General features: G+C 39.6%; 2 pseudogenes; both read left to right on the forward strand.

The window, feature by feature from the left end:
* Window positions 4,428-19,519, forward strand: LOC129025765 (PTPN13 like Y-linked pseudogene; annotated as a pseudogene).
* On the forward strand, window positions 22,294-23,599 carry LOC129025766 (heat shock transcription factor, Y-linked-like; annotated as a pseudogene).
* The last annotated feature ends 521 nt before the right edge of the window (window positions 23,600-24,120 follow it).

Raw genomic sequence — 24,120 nt, forward strand, 5'->3', positions numbered from 1 at the left:
GAGGGACTGTTTGTGATATCCCCTTTATCATTTTTAGTGCTTCTGTTTGATTATTCTATCTTTTCTTCCTTATTAGTTTTGCTAGGGATCTATCAATTTTGTTTATCTTTAAAAAAAAGCAGTTCCTAGATTCATTGATTTTTTGAAAGGTTTTTTGTATTTCTATCTCTCTCAATTCTGCTCTGATCTTCCTTATCTTTTGCCTTCTGCTAGCTTTTGAATTTGTTTACTCTTGCTTCTCTATTTCTTTTGATTGTGATGTTAGAGTGTCAATTTTAGATCTTTTCTGCTTTCTCTTGTGGGCTTTTAGTGCCATAAATTTCTCTCTACACACTGTTTTAAATGTGTCCAGAGATTATGGTACGTTGTGTCTTTGTTCACATTGGCTTCAAAGAACATCTGTTTTTCTGCCTTCACTTCATTATTTACCCAGCAGTCATTCGGGAACAAGTTGTTCAGTTTACATGTAGTTCTGTAGTTTTGAGTGAATTTCTTAATGCTGGGTTGTAATTTGATTGCAGTGTGGTCTGGCAGACAGTTTGTTGTGATTTCTATTGTTTTACATTTGCTTAGTAGTGCTTTATTTCCTATTATGTGGTCAATTTTAGAATAAGTGTGATGTGGTGCTGAGAAGAATGCATATGATTTCGGGTGGAGAGTTCCATAGATGTCTATTAGGCCTGTTTGTTGCAGAGCTGAGTTCAGGTCCTGGATATCCTTGTTAACTTTCTGTCTCGTTGATCTGTCTAATATTGACAGTGCGGTGTTAAAGTCTCCCATTATTATTCTGTGGTAGTGTAAGTCCCTTTGTAGGTCTATAAGGACTTGCTTTATGAATCTGGGTGCTCCTGTATTGGGTGCATATATATTTAGGATGCCTAGCTCTTCTTCATGAATTGATCCCTTTACCATATGTAATGGCCTTCTTTGTCTCCTTTGATCTTTGTTACTTTAAAATCTGTTTTATCAGAGACTAGGATTTCAAACCCTGCTTTTTTTTTTTTTCTTTCCATTTGCATGGTAGGTCTTCTTCTATCCCTTTATTTTGAGCCTATGTGAGTGTTTGAATGAGACATGGGTCTCCTGAATACAAAACACTGATAGGTCTCAACTCTTTATCAAATTTGCCAGTCTGTGTCCTTTAATTGGGGCATTTAGCCCATTTACATTTAAGGTTAATATTCTTATGTGTGAATACGATCCTGTCATTATGATGTTTGCTGGATAGTTTGCCCGTTAATTGATACAGTCTCTTCATAGCATTGAAGGTCTTTACAATTTGTCATGTTTTTGCAGTGGTTGGTACTGGTTGTTTCTTTCCATGCATAGTGCTTCCTTCCGGAGCCCTTTTAAGGCAGGCCTGGTGGTGACAAAATCTCTCAGCATTTGCTTGACTGTAAAGGATTTTACTTCTCCTTCACTTACAAGGCTTAGTTTGGCAAGATATGGAATTCTGCATTGAAATTCTTTAAGAATCTTGAATATTGGCCTCACTCTCTTCTGGCTTGTACGGTTTCTGTTAGGAGATCCACTGTTGGTCTGGCAGGCTTCCCTTTGTGAGTAATTCAACCTTTTTCTCTGGCTGCCATTAACACTTTTTCTGCATTTCAACCTTGGTGAACCTGACAGTTATGTGTCTTTGGGTTGTACTTCTCAAGGAGTATCTTTGCGATGTTATCTATATTTCCTGAATTTGAATGTTGGCCTGCCTTGCTAAGTTGGGGAAGTTATCCTGGTTATTAAGAATATTTTCCAAGTTAGTTCCATTCTTTCCCTCACTTTCAGGTACACCGGTCAAATGAAGATTTGGTCTTTTCACTTAGTCCCATATTTCTTAGAAGATTTGATTGTATCTTTTTACTCTTTTTTTTCTAACCCTGTCTTCTCATTTTATTTTATTGATATGATCTTCAGTCACAGACACCCTTTGTTCCACTTGATCATATTGGCTATTGAAGCTTGTGCATGTGTCACGAAGTTCTCGTGCCATGGTTTTCAGATCCATCAGGTCATTTAAGGTCTTCTCTACACTGTTTCTTCTAGTTAGCCATTCATTTAATCACTTTTTGAGGTTTTTAGCTTCCATGTGATGGGTTCAAACATGTAACTTTAGGTCAAGGAGATTTGTTATCACCAACCTTCTGAAGCCTACCTCTGGAAACTCATCAAAGTCATTCTCCATCCAGTTTTGTTCCACTGCTTGTGAGGAGCTGTGCTCCTTTGAAGGAGAAGATGTGCTCTAATTTTTAGAATTTTCATCTTTTCTACTCAGGTTTCTCCCCATCTTGGTGCATTTATCAACCTTGGGTCTTTGAGCTTCTTGACCTATACGTAGGGTTTTGGTGTAAATGAACTTTTTTTTTTTTTTGATGTTGAAGCTATTCCTTTCCATTTGTCAGTTTTCCTTCCAACTACAAGGTCCCTCAGCTGCAGGTCTTTTGTAATTTGGAGGAGTTCCACTCCAGATTCTGTCTGCCTGGTTGTCATGAGCAGAGGATGCAGAAGAGCAAATATTACAGAATGGCAAATATTGCTGTCTCATTCTCCCTCTGGAAGCTTTGTCCCAGAGGGGCAACTGCCTATATGAGGTCAGTTCCTACTGGAAGGTTTCTCCCAGATAGGCTACAGAAGGGTCAGGGACCCATGTGAGGAGGCAGTCTGTCTATTCTCAGAGCTCAAATGGCATTCTAGTATAACCACTGCTCTCTTCAGAGCTGTCAGTCAGGGATGTTTCAGTCTGCCAAAGTTGTCTGCTGCCTTTTTTTAGCTATGCCTGGCCCACAGTTGCAAAGTCTAGAGGCAATAGGCCTTGTTGAGCTGTGGTGGGCTCTGCCCAGTTCAAGTTTTCTGCATGCTTTGTTTACCTACTCAAGCCTTAGCAATGGTGGATGCCCATCTACCAGTCAGGCTGCCACCTTCGGGGTTGATCTCAAACTGCTGCATTAGCAGTGAGCAAGGCTCTGTGGGCATGGGACCCACCAAGCCAGGCATGGGAGAGAATCACTTGTTCTTCCAGTTGTGGTGACCTTGGAAATGTGCAGTATTTGCACAGGAGTACCCTTTTTTTTTCCAGGTAGTCTGTCATGTCTTCCCTTGGCTAGGAAAGGGAAATCACCCAACCCCTTGCACTTCCCAGTAGAGGTGACACCCCGCCTTACTTCAGCTCACTCTCTGTGGGCTGCACCCACCTCCATGGGCTGCACCACTGTCCAACCATTCCCAGTGAGATGAACCAAGTACCTCTGTGGGAAATGCCGAAATCACTGACCTGCATTGATCATTCTGGGAGCTGCAGACTGTAGCTGTTCCTATTTCGCGATCTTGGAAAACCCCCAGGAAAAAATAGGATGCATTTTTAAAGGTAATTTTTTTTTAGATGGATTCTCATTCTGTCACCCAGGCTGGAGTTCAGTGGTGTGGAGAGTGCTTCCTCCACACACTTCCCTGTCCCTGTCAATCAGCTGGCTGTGAGATCATTGAAACCAGTGATCTGAGGCTCAGGACAGGCCCAGGCAGTGTTGTGGCTGCCTGCCTGCATTTCAAGGTCACTGTATGATAAGGTCAGTTCTTTGGCTACAGAAAAGGCTATCGTGTCACCAGAGGAGGGCTTTTTGAGTTGATTTGAGAGACAATACAATCAACAAGATTTGGAATGTACCAGCTTAGTGTTGGGGAAACCAACCCCACACCATTCAGTTGGTACCCTGACTCTGGAGAAGACAAAGGAATTAGAAAGAGATAGAATAAACATTTAAAAAGTAGGTCCAGGGGACCAGAGCATTGAAGGCTTGCTCATGGCCCATTGCTCTTGGGCTTCACCCTATTTATTGGTTTACAAGCTCTTTGTTCTCAGGGCATCTGGGAGGGGGAGTAAGGGATGAGGAAAATGATTAATCAGTGAAGGAGAACTCGTGAGTCATTCAATAAGATGTTTGGCAGTGGCAGTTTCCATGAATTTCCTTGAGCAAAGGTGTGTGTCTAACCTACTTAAGTTCTGTAACTTATTGGGCCTGAAACAGGTGGGAGTTGGTTTCAGGAGGAGCAAAAATGTTTGATTATACTCCACTGCTTCAAGGGAGTGTTATCTACCTGAACAACCTGTGGAGTGCTGCTGAGCAGTTATGCACTTGGTGCATAAATAAGTGAAGACAATAAGGAGACTTTTCTCCTCAGAGGCTCCCCATGGCTCCCCATGAATTTCTCACACAGGGGAGACCAACATAACTGGCACCCCAGAAACACGCTTTTCCACAGTTAGCAATTATGTGTTTTTGGTTTGGACCAAAGAGAGGACAAGAGATAAACAAAAATATTGGGATGGCCCTGTGGTGACAGCATTTTCCAGCCAGCAGGCCTTCTTTACCTTCTGGGAAGAAGGCTGGGCCTCAGAGTCCCACAAACTTCTTCTTCCATCTGATCCCTTCTAGAGGGACATGAATAAAATGGGCCTCCACAGTCCCAAGAAAGCACTCAAGGACTTGGGCTTGGACTTTCCTGGAGACAAGACAATTTGAATGCCACTGACTACCAGGTACAGTCATCCCATGGGCCACAAGACCATTTCACCTGTTCAGTTCCTCTCTACATTTTATTGGGGACTAAGGCATGGAATGGGTGTAGGGATGACAGATGACAGGGCCCTGTCTGTGGGATAAGGACAGACCCCAGGGAAGGGGAAGCCTCCAGCCAGGAGTCCAGGTCGGGGGCCAGGTGTGGGCAGCAGTTTCCTCTGACCTCACGCTTACTCCTGCAGCCTGACTCATCACCTGAATTTATGTCTATTTTGGAGAATGGAGAAAACAGACTTAGAAAAAGACACTTGCAGTCCTGTCACCTAAGACAAACCCAGTTGTAATTCTGGAGTGTTTATTTTTAGTATTTTGTCTGTTTCTCTTTTCTCATGTTTCTGCTACATGTCAGTGCTTTTTTGAGCAAACTACCTGCACTCTGTGATCTTCCTTTGATGAGGAGGATCCTTTAAGATAAGAAAAGTACTGGCTGGCCAGCTGTGGATCTGGTCTACATTTCGGGCTGGCCTACGTCTTGTCTGGCCTTCACATCATGTGCACTTTTTCTCCTCCTTTCCACATACCATAAGGATATTATCATGTTTCCTGGCACCTCTTTTGCCAGCTTATATTTAGATCCCGCACTGCCCAGATGTGTGACCCTAGGCAGGTTAATGTGACTTCTCACCTCTAAAATGGGGATGGTGCCAGGACCTGCCATGGGGATTGTTGCAAAGTTAAGTGGCAGTGGTTATCAAAAGCCTAAGAGTACCATTGAGGTACAGTGTGCATTCATGAAATACAAATTCTTTATTATCAAGTGCTGCCTAATTGTTCTTTAGGATCAATCATCATTTATTCAAATAACTATCAAGCTATTGTTAATCGTTTTCCTATTTTCAATACTGGAGAACAGTACTTCATTGAAAGTCATTGTAAATAAAGTGCTAACATATTATCAATTTCAAGTAATAGGCATTATTAAGTGCCTCAAGGGTGCCAGGTCAATAGAGCCTGAGCCAAGTGTTTGCAGCCACAGAGAAAATGGGAAAGGCATTGCAATTTGTGATATCCTGGGACCCACAGCCACGAGTGGCCAAATTGAAACAGGAAACCACATTCCTCAGCTTGTCTTCAGTTTCTTTCCAAGTCGTACTACTTTGACCCGAGAGAGCCTCTGCCCACCAAAATAAGGTGTTCTTTGTGTCCCCCAGGCCACTGCAGGGTAGTGAGATGTACCAGTAGGGGCCCAACCATGTTGTCACCGCCCTTCCTCTCATCTTTCTTGCTCCTTTCATCTGCCTTCTGGCTGCTTACAGTAACATGCTGGACCACTCTATGGCTGCACCTGAGTCGTGGTTGATGGCACTAGAACTGGCATCCTCTAAGGAAATTTCCTTCCAGACTGGGAAGTTGGTCTGCAGTTAGGGGCTGGACTTCATGATGCACACTGCAGACACCTCTGTGGTTGTGTCTATTGATACCATTGGTGATGCCTACATGTGGATCTGCTTTGGAAAGATCTTGAGTTTTTGAGTTGGATCTGGTGATTATTTGGGTCTTGTTTGAGGGAGTGGAAGTGTGGGTACAGCCAGGATTTTCTGCTGGAATCTGTGACATTTAATTAGACTTGGAACAAGTACACCTGGAACAGAGACTGTTCCTAGAGTCTCTGATACCATATATTATTTCTCATATATTTTATTTTGAAAATAAAAATATATACACATGACTGAAAAATACAGACGTGAGCCAAGAGTAACATAGAAGGAGCTGCCACCATGTACACCTCACTCTAGTCACCTGAACTACCTGTTAACAACCAGGTACCACAGAGGACAACCGAGTTTCTTACATTCCCACCTTTCCTCCACCCTCAGCCAATTATAGGAATGCCATGATTTTAGTTTCTTTCTTAGTTATCATTGAAATTGTAAGTAACTATAGAATATAAATATTTATATATATATATTTTGTTGATCCAATACAATAGAATCTTGTGACTTTCCTCTTGTAGAAAGTATATTATCACTGTGAATTCACACACACATCTTAGTGTTCTATGGGTATATACACATTTGTTCTTTAGCTCTCTATTTTCTTGAAGTTTCTATTCCTTTTCTTCTCTCTTTCTATTTAAAATTAAATTGTCTCCTTTTATCACATCCTTAACATCTTCCCTCATTTCTAACCTCCCATCTGAAAAGTCACAGCTGGAAGCCTTCCTTTTTCCTGTTCCCACCTAACTAACATCTCTCTAGGCCTGGGATGGAGCTGTCATTCCAAGGGCTTTCATAACTGCCTCCCTGGGTTTTTACATGTCAAATGCTATTTCACTACTGCAACTCGGTGACTCATCTCCCAGAGAGCTAACCACTTTTCTTATGGTTCATTTTTTTAGTTGTATGTGCTTTTGAAATATTTTGTAGATTCTGTCTTCCATTTTTTGATAGTTACACATTTTAAGAGAATTTCAAGCTGTCTTTCCTAATCTCAGAATTTTCTTATTATTTTCCTAAATTTTGTTACTTTCTATGGATGCAATATTTTATACTTCTTTGAGACTATAGGGAGCATGCATTCTGAAATTTCCTTGAACGGAGGGCATGGGGTCAGAAGGAAAAAGGAACTTAAAGACTCGTTTCTCTGGAGGTGAGTTGTGTGTTTGATCATATATGTCTTTTATTTTTTGCAGTTTTAAAAACTGTTGAACACTCATGTTTGCCTGTGCAATTAGTACTTAGGCTGAAATAGGGATGTTTACAGGCTCATTTCACATTGGGACAAGAGGAGCTGGCCATCAATCCAGGGGTCTACACATGGGAAGGATGATTTCCTCTGTTAATCCCTAAGCTTCCTTGTTTCCTCTGCAGTAACCTTCACCTTCAGTTGTCCTGCTGCTGCCTTGGCATGGCGATGCTCTTCCTCCACTTGCAATCTGACTTGCACAACCATGGACATTGTGCTCATGGCTTTTCCCTTCTCTTTGTCTTAAAAAGAGACAATGCAACCCATTTCTCTACTGTGATGGAACCAGAATGTTCATATTAGAACTTGAACATCATTTCCTCTACATCAGAGGGCATGTAAGATTCTGCATGTAAGAGGAAATATCAGAAAATAGACACAAGGACAGGAAAGTCACTTTGACCTATAAAGGTCCTCAGGGGTAGCCGGGTACTGTGTTAGATGGTCACTCTTCTGTGCAGAAGGAAGGACTGTGTGAGCCTTGCTCTCAGGCCTGTTCTGTTTATGAGCTCAGGGCCAACTTAGTTCTCATTGTACAGCCTCATAAATTAGGAAAAGAAAAAAATCTGCCTTCTCAGACCTCCTGCTCATCCATATTCTAAGCTTCAGATGGTGATTCCTTATTTAAAACAGCTTCGTTGAAGTGTGATTGGCATACGGTAAACTGCACATGTGCAGATAGAAGAACTGGTGGTTTTCTCCATGTGAGTATTTCATTCACCGAAAGACCAGAAGTGCAATGAAGGTCATGAAAACATACCTTCCTCCCCGCAATAACAACCTCTCTCTGGCCAATCTCAGATCACAGATTTTCTTCTTTGACTAAAATTTAGCAGGTATTTTATAGAATTACATGTAACTACAGTATGTACTTGGGTCTATGTGCATCATTCTGATCTGGCTTCTTTTATTTAGCAGAACCACTTTCAGAGTCACTCTGTTCTGAGTGCATAAACAGTCCATTCCTTTTCATGCTGAACCACATGCCATGGTGTGGATGTGCCACAGCTTGTTCACCCTTCTTCTGTGTATGGGCATTTGGGAGCTCCTGGTTTGGGAACATTGTGTATAAGGATGTCTTGAAAATTTATTTATGTATGTAGCCTGTAAATTTGCCTTCATTTCTCATCGTTCATTCCTAGGAGTGCAGTGGCTACATCATGTCATGGTAGGTCTGCTTCAACCTTGCTAAGGAACCACTGACCCTTGTGCTAAGTGTTTGGTCCATTCCCTGATTTCTGTCTTGCTCCATCTGATTTAGTCATACTAACATCTTGTCTCCTTCACCCTCAAGGGCAATAACTTCTTAGCATACCACCCTTCCTTTACACTTGGAATCACCAGCTCCTTCTCCATGTTATGGCTTTGATTCCCTCACTAAAGTTGCCTTCTGTGACCCATGTATAACACATTGCCCTTGAAACATCCTATGTATGAGAGGGTTTTGGGATAAGAGAGTGTTCCTGATGAGTATCAAGTACCTACAATAGCTCTGAATGGAAGAAAGATGACTGGGTGTGTCTTGTCACCCCTTGTCCCTGGAGCTCATCTTGGTTGATAGAAAGAAGACTGGGTGTGACCTGGACATATGTTCAAGTGACTCACCAACATTTTCTAAATGACAACTGGAGACCTGGACAGGGGTTGGAACCTGAAGTTACTTGGAAGCTGTGTGATTGAAAGTGAGTCACTCAATCACCCTATCCTGGCCTTTTTCTCTACATGTTGGACTACCCATACCTGGCAGAGTTACTGTGAGTTCACCTGGGCAAGTCATCTGCACATAGTGGTGCTCAGAAAATGTTAATTTCCCTTTATTTAAGTGGAACAATGCATGAATATTATATGTGAGGTCTGGATTACAAAAGAGCAAGATGCAGAAGACCTTGTATACCCTGAGTAGACATCACTGATCACTGGGTGTCTGGATAGGCAGCATAGAAAAAGTGACCTGTAGCTTGAAATGGCCAGTGGGTGTGTTACAGATATTTAAACAGGCATCAGTGGGGCAGGAGAGGGATTACTTTATACCCACAAGAATGTCTTTTTTTTTTTTTTTTTTTTGGTAAAAGGGAGAGTTGGAGTGTTTGTGGAGAAAACAGAACCCTTGTGTATTGCTAGTGAGAATGTGAAATGATGCTGATGGTTGCACAATAACATAAACTTACTTAATGCCACTTACCTATACATGTAAAAATGTTAGATTAGTAAAGTTTATGTTATGTTTCTTTTAACACATACAATAAAGGCTTCCTGAGAACTGGTCCTGAAATAGTTCCATGTGGAACAAAACAAGACTCTTCTTTCCTAGAGTGAGTAGGAACCTTTTATTTTTTTCAAACGGAGTCTTGCTCTGTGGCCCAGGCTGGAGTGCAGTGGTGTGGCCTCTGCTCACTGCAGAGCTTTGACTATGGCCCCAACCAGCTAGTGAGACTCGCATTAATTTAGTAAAGATTAATTGACCAAGGCTGAAGTCAACACCACTAAAGGGTAATTGACAGTTTGGACTTCCCAATTAGAAAGCAATCTAGCACTGTACTAAGTCAAAGATTAAACTTAGGACCACATGAGTAAGCAAGCTAGTTAGATAAACACCCCATATTCATTTGTTTCTATTCTAACTTACTTAACTAAAGGGAAAAGGCCATTTTCAGGCAAGTTTATTACTGGGGCTTGTGCCAACCCACTAGGCCTTGCAAGAAGGCTTGCATCTGCTAATTTTGCCCACCATCTTGACAGAAACACCACAGATATCAAAGCAACAACCGGAATTTCTAGAGTACAAATTCGTTTCTGTGAAAATTGAAGAAATCATTGATTTCAATTTTAGTGCATACTTCACAATGCTTAATACTTGATAGAGATTAGAAATCTTGAGGTTTACCTTCTTAAATCTGCTTTTTCAAAAGTAAATGAAAATGTGAAATCACATATTTTTGGTCTATTCATTTTTCTTCACCTTTTGCAACGTGGCACAGCTTTCGATTGACATTTGAAGACAGAGATTAATATATTAAATCATTTCTCACTGTTCTTTTCCCTTTGGCTTTGAGACATTACAAGTGAAACTTCTCATAATTTCAGCAGTGCACACTTTAAATAAGAAGAAAAGGTGATGGGCATCTGGCAATATGGTTGAAAAGTAACAACTCTGGTCTACAGCTCCCAGCAAGATGAACACAAATGACAGGTGATTTCTGCATTTCCACCTGAGTTACCCAGATCAGGTCACTGGAAGTGGTTAGACATTGAATGCAGCCCACAAAAGGCAAGCAGAAGTAGGGTGAGTGTTGCTTTACTCAGGAAGTGCAAGGAGCTGAAAACTTCCTCCCTTAACCAAGGAAAGCAATTGGGGGCTGTGCTACCAAGCCCATAACCTGCAGTTTTCCATGGTTTTTACAATGCAAAGACCAGGAGATTCCCTAGTGCGCTTTCAAAACCACAGACCTGGGTTTCAAGCACAAAACTGGGTGACTGCTTTCACAGATGCTGAGCTAGCTGCAAAATAATTTTTGTACCCCAGTGGCATGTGGAACACCAGTGACACAGAACCACTAACCCCTCTGGAAAGGGGCTGAAGCCAGGGAGCTAAGTGGTCTCACTGAGCAGGCCCCAATCCCATGGACAACAGCCAGCTGATATCCAATGTCTTCAAGTTCTCACTACCCACAAAGAAGGCTGAAGTCAACCTAGACTGATCATGGTTGGTTGGGAGAGGGTTGATCACCATTACTGAGACTTGAGCATAAGGATTTCCCCTCAGAGTGTTAAGAAAACTGCCAGGAACTTTGGACTGCATGGAACTCACAGAAGCATGCAAAGCAGCTGTGGCCACATTGGCTTTCTAGATTCCTCCTCACTGGGTAGGGCGTCTCTGAAAGAAAGGCAGCAGCCTGAGTCAGGGGCTTATATGTAAAACTCCCATCTCCCTGGGACAGAACAACTGGAAAAAGGGATGGCTGTAAGTGCAACTTCAGCAGACTTAAACATTCCTGCCTGCTTGCTCTGAAGGGAGCAGTGTATCTCCCAGGACAGTGCTCAATCTCTGCACAGGGACAGACTGGCTTTTCAAGTGTGCACCTGATGAATGTGCTTCCTGACTAGAAGACCCCTTCCAGCAGGGGTCAAAAGACACTTCGTACAGAAGAGCTGTGGCTGGCATCAGCCAGGTATCAAACTGGGAGAAATATTCCAATCATTGCTGTTGTGCAACTTCATATGGTGATACCCAGGCAAACAGCATCTGAGGTAGAGAAGCAAACTGTAGCAGATCTGTAGAAGAGAGACCTGACTGTTAGAAGAAAAACTAACAAACAGGAAGCAGTAACATCAACATCAACAAAAAGACACTCACACAAAATCCCAATCCAGAGACATTCAGGATCAAAAATCACAGGTAGATAAATCCATGAAAAATAAGGAATAGCCAGCACAAAAGAGCTGAAAATTGAAAAAACTAGAATGCCTCTTCTCCTCCAAATGATTGCAACTCCTCTCCAGCAAGGGCACAAATATGAATGCAGAATGAGGAAGATGAGTTGGCAGAAGTAGGCTTCAGAAGGTCAGTAATAACAAAATTCTCTGAGCTAAAGGATTATGTTCTAAATCAATGCAAGGAAGGTAAGAACCTTGATAAAATGTTACATAAGCTGCTAAGTAAAATAACCAGTTTAGAGAAGAACATATGTTAACTCATAGAGCTAAAAAACACAGTGCAAGAAACATTGTGAAGCAAAAACAAGTATTAATAGCTGAATCAATGAAGAGGAAAAAAGAGTATCAGAGATTCAAGATCAACTTAATGAAATAAAGCATGAAGACAAGATTAGAGAAAAATGAAAGAAAAGCAAAAAACAAAGTCTTCAAGGGATGTGAGACTATGTCAAAAGACCAAATCTATAATTGATTGGTGTACCTGAAAGTGATGGGGAAAAATGGAACCAAGTTTGAAAACACACTTCAAGTCATTACTCAGGAGAACTTCACAAATGGAACAAGACAGGCCAACATTCAAGTTCAGGAAATACAGATAACACCCTAATATACTCCTTGAGAGGAGTAACAGACATATAACTGTCAGATTCTCCAAGGTTGAACAAAAAGAAAAAATATTAAGGACAGCCAGAGAGACAGGTCAGGTTACCTACAAAGGGAAACCCATTAGACTAACAGAGGATCTCTCTGCAGAAACTCTGCAAGCCAAAACAGAGTGGAGTCCAATATAAAACAATCCTAAAGAAAAACCATTTCAACCTAGAATTTTATATTGAGCCCAACAAAGCTTTATAAGCAAAATAAAAATAAAATTATTACAGACAACAAAATGTAGATGGTTTTGTCACCACCATGCCTGCCTTAGAAGAGTTCCTGAAGACAGCACTAAATATGGAAATAAAATACCAGTACTCACCTGGTGCAGAAGCTCAGACCTGTAATCCCAGCACTTTGGGAGGCATAGCCAGGAGGATCATGAGGTCAGGAGCTGGAGACCATCCTGGCTAACATAGTGAAACCCCGTCACTACTAAAAATACAAAAAAATCAGCTGGCTGTGTTTGTGGGTGCCGGTAGTCCCAGCTACTCAGACTCAGGGGGCTGAGTCAGAATGGCGGGACTCTTCAGTGAGCCGAGTTCACACCACTGCACTCCAGACTGGACGACAGAGTGAGACTCCATCTCAAAAAACAAACAAACAAAACAAAACAAAACAAAAGAAAACCGGTACTCACCATTGAAAAAATAGCAAATTATAAAGAACAACAACACTATGAAGAAAGTGGATCAACTAATATGCAAAACAACCAGCTAGCATTACCATGCCAGGATCAAATTGACACTTAAGAATATTAACCTTAAATGTAAATGAAATAAATTTGCCAATTAAAGTACAGAGACAGGCAAATTGTATAAAGAGTCAAGACTCTTCAGTGTGCTATATTCAGGAGACCCATCTCATGGGTGAAGACACACATTGGCTCAAAATACAGTGATGGAGGAATATTTACCAAGCAAATGGAAAGTTAAAGAAAAAAAATGCAGGGGTTGAAGTTGTAGTCTATCCTAAGACAAAATTTAAGCCAACACAGATCATAAAAGACAAAGAACAGAATTGCATAATGGTAAAGGAATCAATTCAACAAGCAGAGCTAACAATCCTAAATATCTATGAACCTAATACAGGAGCACTCAGATTAAAAAGCAAGTTCTTAGAGACTTACACAGACTTAGACTCACACACAATTGTAACAGGAGAGTTTAACACCCCACTATCAATATTACACAGATAAATGAGACAGAATTTTAACAAGAATACTCAGGAAGGGAATTCAGCCTTGACCAAGTAGAGCTAATAGACATCTGTAGATGTCTCCATGCCAAATCAACAGAATATACATTCTTCTCATCACCACGTAGCACTTATTGTAAAATTGACCACGTAATTGGAAGTAAAACACTCCTCAGCAAATGCAAAAGAACGGATATGCAAACAAACAGTGTCTCACACCAGAGTGGAATAAAATTAGAACTCAGATTAAGAAAGTTACTCAAAACAGCACAATTGCATGGGAACTGTAAAACCTGCTTCTGATTGACCACTGGGTAAATAACAAAATTAAGAAAGAAAGAAAAAAGCTGTTTGAAATCAATAAGAACAAAGACACAACCTACCACAATCTCTAGAACACAGCTAAAACAGTTTTAAGAGAGAAATTTATAGCACTAAATGCCCACATCAAAAGTGGGAAAGATCTAAAATCAACACCATAAAATCACAATGAAAAAAACTAGAGGGACAGACATAGTGGCTCATGCCTGATATTTCAGCACATTGGGATGTTGTGCCAGGCAGGTCACCTGAGTTCAAGTGTTCAAGACCAGCTTAGCCAACCAACATGGTGAAACTCCATCTCCGCAGAAAATAAAAAGAAAAGAAAAGGAGCCTGGCATGGGGGCACACAGCTGTAATACAGGATACTTGGGAAGCTGAGTTGAGATAATCTCTTGAACCCAAAAGATAAAAGCCACAGTGAGCTGAGGTAGCACCACTCCACTCCAGTGTGCATGGCAGAGCAAGACAGCTTCTCAAAAAGAAAAAAAAAATGAAGAAGAAAGAAAGAAAAAGATCTGGAGAAGCAAGGACAAACAAATCCAAAAGCTGAGACAAAAAAAGAAATAACTGAGTTCAGAACATAACTGAAGGTGATAGAGACAGGAAAACCCTTCAAAAAATTCATGACTCCAGGAATTTTTTTTTTTTATTTTGCAAAAATTAACAAAATAGATACACTGCTAGCCAGACTAATAAAGAACAAAAGAGAAGAATCAATTAGACCTAGTAAAAAAATATAATGGGGATGTAACCACTGATCCCACATAAATATAAACTACCATCAGAGAATACTCTAAACCCCTCTATGTAAATAAGGCAAAAAATCTAGAAGAAATAAATAAACTCCTTGACAAACACACTTCTAAAAGACTAAACCAGGAAAAATTAGAATCCCTGAAGAGACCAACAGATTCTAAAGTTGAGGCAGTAATTAATAGCCTACCAACCATAAAATGCCCAGACCAGACAGATTCACAGCTGACTTCTAGCAGACATACAAAGAAAAGCTGGTGCTATTTCCTTCTGAAACTATTCCAACAATAGAAAAAGAGGGACTCCCCCTGAAATTATTTTAAGAGGCCAGCATCATCTTAATACCAAAACCTGTCAGAGACATAAAAAAAAAAAAAGGCCAATATCCCCAATGAACATCAACGTGAATATTCACAATAAAATACTCACAAACTGAATCCAGCAACACATCAAAAAGCTTATCCATCATGATCAGATCAGCTCCAACCAGCAAGGCTGGTTTCAACATACACAAATCAACAAACGTAATTCATCACGTGAAGAGAACCAATGACAAAAACCACATAAATTTCTCTATCGATGCAGAAAAGGCCTTAGATAAAATTCAATATCCTTTCCTACTGAAAACACTCAATTTACCAGGTATTGATGGAATGTATCAAAAACTAAAGAGAACTGTTTGTGAGAAACACATAGGCAATATTATACTGCATGGGCAACAGCTGGAAACATTTCCTTTGAAAACACAAAACACAAGGCACAAAACAAGGATGGCTTCTCTCACCACTCCTATTCAACACTGAATTGAAAGTTCTGCCCAGGGCAATCAGGCAAGCGAAACAAATAAACGAAATTCAGATAAAAATAAAGGAAATCAAGTTTTCCCTGTTTTTAGAGGACATAGTCGTATATTTAGAGTACCCCATTATCTCACCTCTAAAACTCCTCAACAATAGACAAGAAACTTGTCTTTTGTATGAGTTTGCTTAAGCTTATAAGCAACTCCAGCAATCTCAGACTACCAAATCAATGTGCAAAAATCACAAGAATTTCTATACACCAATAATAGACAGAGAGTCAAATCATGAATGAACTCAAATTCACAATTGCTCCAAAGAAAATAAAATAACTAAGAATAAAAATTACAAGGAACATGAAGGACTCCTTTATGGAGAACTACAAACCACCATTCAAAGAAATAAGAGAGGACACCAAAAAAAAAAAAAAAAAAAAATCGTGTTCACGGGTAAGAAGAATAAATATCATGAAAATGACCATACTGCTTAAAGTAATTCACACATCTACAGTGATCTGATCTTTGACAAGCCTGACAAAAACAAGCAACTGGGGAAGAATTCCCTGATATGGGAAAACTGGCTCACCATACACACAAACCTGAAACTAGATCCCTTTCTCACAACACATAATTAACTCAAGATGAATTAACAGACTTAAACATAAAACCTAAAACCCTAAATGCCCTAGAAGAAAATCAAGAAATTACCATTCAGGATATAGGCACGGGCAAAGCCTTCATGACAAAAAAACCAAAAAACAATTGCAACACAATGCAAAATTGACAAATAGGACCTAACTAATCTAAAGAGCTTCTCCACAGCAAAAGAAAATATCATCAGAGTGAACAGGTGACATACAAAATGTGAGAACATTTTTTCAACCTATCTATCTGAAAAAGGTCTACAATTCAAAATCCACAAGAATTTTTTTAAAATATACAACAATATAAAAAAACCCATCAAAATGTGGGCAAAGGAGATGAACAGACAATTCTCAAAAGAAGACATTTAATCAGCCAACAAACGTGTATATAAAAAGCTCTGCATCACTGGTCATTAGAGAAATGCACATCAAAAGGACAATGAGATACCATTTCACACCGGTCAGAATGGTGACCATTAAAAAGTCAGGAAACAACAGATGCTGGTGAAGATGTGGAAAAAAAGGAATGCTCTATACTGCTGGTGGGAGTGTAAATTAGTTCAATCATTGGGGAAGACAGTGTGGTAATTCTTCAATGATCTATAACCAGAAATACCATTTGACCCAGCAATCCCATTATGTTGTATACGGTAAGAGGATTATAAATCATTCTACATAAGGAAACATGCACGCATATGTTTATTGAAGCACGATTCAGATGCAAAAAAGACATGGAACAAACCCAAATGCCCATCAATTATGGACTGGATAAAGAAAATATGGAACATATATACCATGGGATACTATGCAGCCATGAAAAAGAATAAGTTCATGTCCTTTTCAGGGACATGAATGAAGCTGGAAGCAATCATTCTCAGCAAGCTAACATAGGAACAGAAAAGCAAACACTACCTGTTCTAACTCATAAGTGGGAATGGAACAATGAAGACACAATGGAGCCTGTCAGGGAGTAGGGGGTAAGTGGAAGGAGATCATTAGGAGAAAACCTAATGCATGCAGGACTTTAAACTTAGATGAGGGGTTGATGGGTGCAGCAAACCACTGTGTCACATGTACACCAATGTAACAAATCTGCCTGTTCTGCACATGTATCCTAGAAGTTAAATTATAATTTTAAAAAGTCAGGTTAAATGACAGACTAAATAGTATCCATGAATTCATGATTACTCCCTATTTGGTTTTTACTTTATAATTTGTCTGTGCTTTGTGTCTCCAGGGAAACAAAATAAAAATATATTGTACCCAATATTTTAAAAGAATTTACTAAAAAGCAGTTGGAGCCAATTCTTTTATCTCTTTATGAAGACAAGTATGGATTAAAAACCAACTCTCCTAATGCTTGTCAGTGCTGCAAGGTTCTTATGATAAAAATAAAACTTCCAACCTAATGATACTTGGCAGCCTCCAGAACTTTAAGGAAAGTGGAGAAACAAAATATCCAACTTCAGGCTCTTTCTGGGAAAGGATGCCCAGTGCCTTGAGGATTCTTGGACCCTGGAGGAAGGATGGAAGTGGGGTAGGTGGGGGCGGCCTTTGGAGTCACTGCCGCTCTGGTAGCCACTGCTGTTCCCCATGGATAGCTAGGAGTCTCAGCCTTCAGCAGAAACAGCAGGCTTTCCGCAAGCAGTGTTTGGCGTGCCTGCCTGATTTCCATCTCTATATCTTCCTTAGTGATGTATCTACTCAGGTTTTTACCTTGGAATTGGGTTGCTTATCTTTTTGAGTTTGAGAGTTTCCTCGTATATTGTCCATACAAGTCACTTTTCAGATGAGTTTGCTAAATTTTTCTACCTGTGGCTGGCTTTTTTTTCCCTTTATCGGATTTTTATTTTTTTTGACGTGGAGTCTCATTTTGTCACCAAGGCTGGAGTTCAATGACCAGATCTAGCCTCACTGCAATCCCCACATCCCAAGTTCAAAGGATTCTCCTTGCTCAGACTCCTGAGCAGCTGGGATTACCGGCGCACACCAGAAATCCCAGTTAAATTTTTGTATTTTTAGTACAGACATGATTTCACCATGTATACGATGCTGATCTGGAACTCCTGTCCTCATGTGGTCTGTCCACTTTGACTTTCGAAAGTGCTAAGATTACGGGCTTGAACTGCCATGTCCAATGGCAACAGGGTGTTTTACAGAGTAGACAATTCAGCTTCCAATAAAGTTCATATTATCCATTCTTTTTCTTTCATGGACTTGCTAATAACTCATTACCAAACCCAGACCCATGAAGATATTTTCTAATTACAACTTTGCATTGAATAAATTTAATGTATGGGTATTTTTGACTAATTTTTTAACTGTAAAAGTTTTGTCTATATTCATTGGTTTCCATTTAGTTTCCAGCAGTTTTCTTGACACTTGTGAAATAGCTTTGCCTCTTCCAAAGAATATGCTTTGCATTTTTGACAAAATCAGTTGACTTGGGATGGTTTTGGGGCTATCTATTCTCTTCCACTTATCTGCTTGTCTATTAAATTATGAATGCCACACTCTTCTTTATTACGTTAGCTTTAGTGTAAGTATTCATATCCAGATATGCAAGTCCCTTAGCTTTGTTCTTCTTCAGTCTTATTTCATCTATTCTAGGTTTAGGAGGAGTTTGTTGATATATTTACCTGGAATTTGATTGGGATATGGCTGAAATAATCATAAATGTACTTCTCCAGAACGAGAAACATCTGTTTATTGATTGATTGATTGAAAAAGAGTTGTGTCACCCATGTTGGAGTGCAGTGCTGCTATCTCAACTCACTGAGATTCTCCCACTTCAATGACTCAAGTAGCTGGGACTACAGGCATTGTATTTTTGGTAGAGATGGATTTCACCCTGTTCCCCAGGCTGGTCTCCAACTCTTAGGCTCAAGTGATCTGCCTGTGGCAGCCTCCCAAAGTGCTGGGATTACAGGCATCTGCCAACATGCCAGGCCTCTCTGCATTTACTAATATTTCTTTTGATTTCTCTCAAAGGTGACTTGCTGTTTACTGAATGAATTTTGCATATTTTGTTACATTTATACTTAATGGATTCAATTTTGTGGGTAGTATTGTAAGTGGTGTTTTAATATTCAAATTCCAATGATTTCTATTCATTATTTCTGATATACAAAAACTCAATCGAGTTTTATCTATTGCCCGTCTTCTTTGCTTCTTTTTATCTCCACTCAGGTATGGGAATGTTGGCTGTATTTCACTTCCACTTCCTGAGATTACCTCCTGTATGAACCCACCCCGAATTTCAGAGATTTTCCCGGGCTACCACCAGAGGGTGCACGGAGCCAAGGCACTGAGACCGCAGAGCCCGGAAACCAACTCTCTGAGGAGCAGGGTGTCCTCACAGTGCTTCCGACAGTGCTTCCTTCTCCTCAGGACATACCGGAGAAAGGCCGTTGTTTCAGGGTACGTGGGGACACCTGTGGCACGTTCCTGGTGAAGACTAAGCCTCCTTCATCTCAGGACCTGCCTAAGTGTGGTCGCGGCTTTGGCACACCTGGGGTCGCCTCCACCATGAAGATGAAGGCTCTTTCTCTTTCGTACATGTCCAGGAGTTGCCGTTGCTACAAGAGATCTGGTGCTATGACCAGGTGAGAATAAAAACGTCTCCTCGGGACCCTCCCAGGAGAGGACATGTCATTCAGACATCTAGTGGCGAGGTGAGGAAAAGTCACCCTGTCTGCCGCTGAGCCTTAATTCCCAGCCTTAGCCTACAATTCTGACTATACGAAAGTGTCCCTTGAATGAGTCAGTGAACACGCATTGTCACAGCTACCAAAGTGTGGTTTGCAGATGATCTGGGCTTGTTTCTGGGGGAGATTCTGGTACAGGGAAAGGAGAGGCGCTGAATGGAACCACTATGACTGGCTGAGGCCAGGGGAGAAATCACAGCCTCCAACAACACTTTTTTTCATGATTTAATGATTCATTTTTCTTAGAGAACTAAAGTAGTTCAAACAATATAGAAACATTTTTAAGTAGGTATATGAGAACTTGAATGATTATTTAAGTTTAAATATATGATATATGACTGGTTAGCAACATTTTTTCTTTTCCTGACACAGTCACAGTTTAATTGAGAGTGGATTTCTAATGGCGATGGAAATATCCACTTTGTGAAGATTGACATCCTACATTAGGTGAGATGTACTAACAGTATCAAATTTTAATATTATACCATAAATTAATTGAAGAATTCTGAGCCAAATATGATTGACAAATGGTCTATGACACAGCCCTACTCAGGAAATCCTGAGAACATGTGCCCCAGGTGGTGTGTACACAGCCTATATTTATGCATTTTAGGGAGACAGGAGACATCAATCAAACATATGTAAGACGTACATTGGTTTGGTGGAGAAAGGATGGACAACTTGGAAACAGCGATGGTGCAGGGCTGGACTTTCAAGTTACAGGTAGATTTAAATATGTTTTCATTGGCAGTTGTCTGAAAGAGTTAAGTTATTACCTAAAAACCTAAAATCAAAAGATAGGAACGACTGGGTTACAATAAATAGTAAGGGCTGTAGAGACCAAAGTTTTAGCATGATGATGAAGATTCCATGTAGCAGGCTTGAGAGAATAGAAGGTAAATATTGCTTATCAGACCTAAGTTATGTGTTGCTGTTAATGATGATCAACTTTTTCTAAAGTTCAAAAGGGAGGAGCATGTAATGAATCATGTGTGTCCCTCTTTCCTGTCGGGAACTGGATCACTTTTGGAATGCCCTTGGTCAAATGGTGGGGTTCATTCAGATGACAGTGGTGGGTGGGGGGACTTAAGAGTTAATTTTTTTTAGAAGGTTTCACTTCTATTTACAAAACTATTACCTATTAAATTGTTATACATAATAATTAGTCTAAGAGAAAAAAGGGATTTCTTAAATTAAAAAAAAAACACTAAAAAATCTAAGCCACCAAATCTTGCCAGATTTTTTTTTCTTTCTGTTTTTAAAGTTCTCAGAGATGCTTTGCTTGTAAGTCATATAGCTGACTTGTTGACCATCTGGGTATAGTTCTGTTGCTTCTTCAAATACTGTACCTAATAACGTTAAAAAGTTGTTTTTAAGTAAATTTCTTAAATTGTAGTAGTAAACAAAATGAAGACAATATGAAACAATACTGAAGTTTATCACAGGATATAAAATTTTCAACAATTATTCCTTTTCTTCTTCTTCTTTTTTTTTTTTTTTTTTTTTTTTTTTTTTTTTTTTTTTTTGAGACAGGATCTCATTCTTTTTCCCAGCCTGGAGTGCAGAATTGCCATCATCGCTCACTGCATCTTCTAGCTGCAAAGATCAACTGATCCTCCACATTGGACTGAGCTATCATCTCTGCCTAACTTTTAGTATTTTTTGGTGGAGACAAAGCTTTGCCATGTTGCCTGGACATATCTCAAATGCCTGGACTCAAGTGATCTGCCTGCCTTGGCCTCAAAAAGTGCTGAGAGTATAGGCATTAATAAAATGTTTCTGTTAGGGTTAGATAAAAATTAGTCTTGAAAACTGGCTAGCCATATGTAGAAAGCTAAAACTGGATATCTTCCTTACACCTTATACAAAAATTAATTCAAGATGGATTAAAGACTTAAACGTTAGACCTAAAACCATAAAAACCCCAGAAGAAAACCTAGGTATTACCATTCAGGACATAGCCATCGCCAAGGACTTCATGTCTAAAACACCAAAAGCAATGGCATTAAAAGCCAAAATTGAAAAATGAGACCTAATTAAACTAAAGAGCTTCTGCAGAGCAAAAGAAACTACCATCAGATTGAGCAGGAAACCCACAGACTGGGAGAAAATTTTTTCAACCTGCTCATCTGACAAAGGGCTAATATCAAGAATCTACAATGAACTCAAACAAATTTACAAGAAAAAAACAAACAAACCCCATCAAAAAGTGGGTGGAGGATATGAACAGACACTTCTCAAAAGAAGACATTTATGCAGCCAAAAGACACATGAAAAAATGCTCATCATCACTGGCCATCAGAGAATTGCAAATCAAAACCACAATGAGATACCATCTCACACCAGTTAGAATGGCAATCATTAAAAAGTCAGGAAACAACAGGTGCTGGAGAGGATGTGCTTTAGATTGCATTTAGAATGATGCTTTAGATTGCCTTACCTGCATAGGCCTTCTGAAGCTGCGTTTGAAGCTTCAGTCTTGAAAACCATACAGGCTGGAAAAGTATCTAAAGAACTATTTATTTGAGATGGCACATGTTTCTTCAGAAACTCAAGTTGTTTCTCCCAGAGATGAATGAACTGATTCAGAAGCCTCCGCTAGATGGCTACTGTGTAAACACACATTCCTTGGGGACTCAGACTTAAGGTCAATGATTGAAGAAAATGCTGTTCAGGCTTTTTCACAAGAATCCTTGTTAAAATGGCCATGTGACACAGTGTGTGTTTCTGAGCCAGATAAAGATAATGATTTTTTTCTCTGATTTTTCCCAGGAAATATCAGAAAATATTTGAGAGTGACCACTTCAAGTCTATTCTATGTGATGAGAATGGAACTTGCCTAGTGATTAATGAAGAACTCATCAAGAAAGAAATTTTGGATAGAAAGACTCCTTACGGAATATTTCAAGCTGACAGAATCAAAAGTTTTGCTTGACAGCTCAGCCTTTATGGATTTAGTAAAATTTGACAGAATTTTCAAAGATCTGCCTTTGTAGCCACCTTTCTGGCAGAAGAGAATGAATCCATTGTCTTAAGCAAGATATTTAACATATTTCAGTTACCACTTTATATAGAGTATATATGTAATTTTACTTTCTACCTCAGTAAACATGTTAATACATTCAGTAAGACCAGATCTTGAAAATTATATAAAATACTAAGGTAAAAATTTTTTAATTTTTTGAAATTATTGAGTTCAGCTTGAGCATTAACCTTCCAGCATTTTAAGAAATTTTGCTAACAACTTTGAATCTTACTAGTGAAATCAAAATAAATGTACCAAAGCCACTTAATACAATGTCACTATTAATATATAAAATGTTTTCACTTGAGGGCTTAGCAACTTTAGTGCTTTTTTCCCAAAAGCACATTCTTGAAAATAGTAAACCATGTTCATGAATTTTTTGATGATATTAAGTTTGTGTGATGAAACAGAAATCTGATATTTTAAGTGTTTGTTATTGTCACCTGTCTCAACAAATTGCAACAGATCAGCATGCTATTTTAAATCAGTTGACCTCTATTCATATGCACTCTCATAGCACCTGCATCCAAGCAAGTGGCCACGTTGTGAATTTCATTACAATCACAACTTCTCAATACCACAACATATCTCCCTTGCAAAACTGTTTTCTGGGGCTGATAGTGGAACCATCTGCTCTTCCAACAAGATATCCTGTGATATTAGTCAACGAGGCTCCACATCCTAACCTGCTACCAGTAGGCAAACAATGGTTGCAAAGGCCTACGATACCTGATACATCAGCTGTCCCTCATTCCAGGCCAGATCTTCAACCATCACAACTGGACAAATATCACCCTAATTACAAATGATCTTCCATTAAAACAGTATCAGATTATGCATGACAACAGAGACTAACATTTACATAGACCAAAAAAACCCTAAACATATCTGCAATTATCTTACTGAAAAATAAAACTGCATGTCAACTTATATGTTTGCTTTGTCTTTATTTCTCAAAGTATAGTTAAAAGTAAAATGGTGTTTTCTTTCAGTGTCAGGCTATTGTACTACTTCCTATAAAAATATATGTGGGCTTTTTGATTATTTGTAAGGAAATTTGATGTGCTCTTTTGTAAGTTAAGTAATTTAGTTCTTTAAAGAAGAAAAAATAATAAAGTCTTTGGGTCCACTTGCTGCTGAAACAACATGGTACCACTACCTGGGTAATTTGCAAAAAGGCTTATTTTGCTCATGGCTCTGGAGGTGGGGAAGTCCAATGGGCTGCATCTCATGAGATCTTTCTATGTTACAACATGGCAGGTTGACCTTACATGGTGAAGGGCATGAGATGAACAGAAAATCAGGACCAAACTCATCCTTCATCAATGCT

This window comes from Pongo pygmaeus, chromosome Y (assembly GCF_028885625.2).
Source record: "Pongo pygmaeus isolate AG05252 chromosome Y, NHGRI_mPonPyg2-v2.0_pri, whole genome shotgun sequence".
In the NCBI taxonomy this organism is placed as follows: Eukaryota; Metazoa; Chordata; class Mammalia; order Primates; family Hominidae; genus Pongo; species Pongo pygmaeus.